The sequence below is a fragment of the Pteropus vampyrus genome, unplaced genomic scaffold (genome assembly GCF_000151845.1).
Source record: "Pteropus vampyrus isolate Shadow unplaced genomic scaffold, Pvam_2.0 Scaffold1000000498, whole genome shotgun sequence".
NCBI classification, from domain to species: Eukaryota; Metazoa; Chordata; class Mammalia; order Chiroptera; family Pteropodidae; genus Pteropus; species Pteropus vampyrus.
In genome coordinates, this window is record NW_011914900.1 from 1 (window position 1) to 1302 (window position 1302).

Sequence of the window (1302 nt, forward strand, 5' to 3'; positions counted from 1 at the left end):
CATGATTATTGAATATTAATCAATGACCCTGGCTTTACAACATCCCAAGACATTTTAGGTAGCATGTGTGCTATTAGAAATTCATACACTTTTTTCAAACTGAAATAGTTTGAAAAATTCAACATGTAATTTAACATACTTTTTTTTTTTTTCTAGGCATGAGAAAGAAGCTGGTAGAGAGAGAAAAAAGATGATTATATAATCAAATAACAAAAAAAAATTTTCATTGCTAAAAATGTTTAGGAATCTCTTTGCTGGTCCATCTCACTTCACTTCCTTATTATTATTATTATTTTTCTAGTGTGAAGTGGTATACAATATATTCCATTTCCTCTTTTTCTTAAAACCTGGGTATAGCTCTGTTTAGTTTGAGGTCAGTCTAACCATGCCTCTTAACTTAAAGGATGTCTAATCTCAATGTAGGCGGCTGAAATAGTCTCCCTTTTTGTTGATTGAGGGACACATTAATGAAAATAGATACTTTAGGACTAGTCTGGGATCAAGGGAAAAAAATGAAGTGAATTTTTTCAGTTTTCCAAATAGCAGCTCTGTGAAAGGAATATACCCATATAGCTTGCTTATTGATATTTGTTTCGTTAAGTCAAGCTAAAAATTTAAACTGCGAGCAATTATTTCAAAGCATCTAATAATGTGATTTGTTTGTTTGTTTTTTTGCTATGTAAAACAAAAACAAAAACTTAAAAATTCTCTTTCACGATGGTTAAAAAAATAGAACATATGATTTTCTAATAATAAACCCTGAAGGACTGGTCTTTGCCATGGAATCTTGGAGGCAACCCTTGGTTGATCCTACAGATTGCAAGGACCTTGTCAGCTTACAATCCCTTATTTTTCAATTTATTTTTTACACCTATAGCACCTGGTCTTCCTAGGTGATCTCCCCATCCAAGTACTAACCAGGCCCAACACTGCTTAGCTTCCGAGATCAGATGGGATTGGGCTTGTTCAGGGTAGCATGGCCGTAGACTGCCATTTAATCTTGACTAGAGTTTCTGAAATAATTTACAGCTCTTATAGATTAGTATGATCATGTCCCAGCCATTTGTCTTTGGGTATTAATTGCTTTTAATCCTCAGAGACTTATCCATTAATCTGTTCTTTGGTAAAGAAGATGTTTCCTTCAAATCTCTAACTCTTCGTTAACAAATACTAACATAAGAAAATATCTCATTATTTGCTTAGAGGTGAGCATTCTCAAGGGAGTCAGTTTAATTTTAAAGAGTCTAATTTGAACTATGGCTACTGTGAATATATAATTGTGTGTTCTCAAAACTGTCAGTC

The 1302-nt window shown here is 33.2% G+C and overlaps 1 pseudogene; it reads right to left on the reverse strand.

The window, feature by feature from the left end:
- Window positions 1-868: 868 nt before the first annotated feature.
- LOC111735413 lies at window positions 869-988 on the reverse strand (annotated as a pseudogene).
- Between the last annotated feature and the right edge of the window lie 314 nt (window positions 989-1302).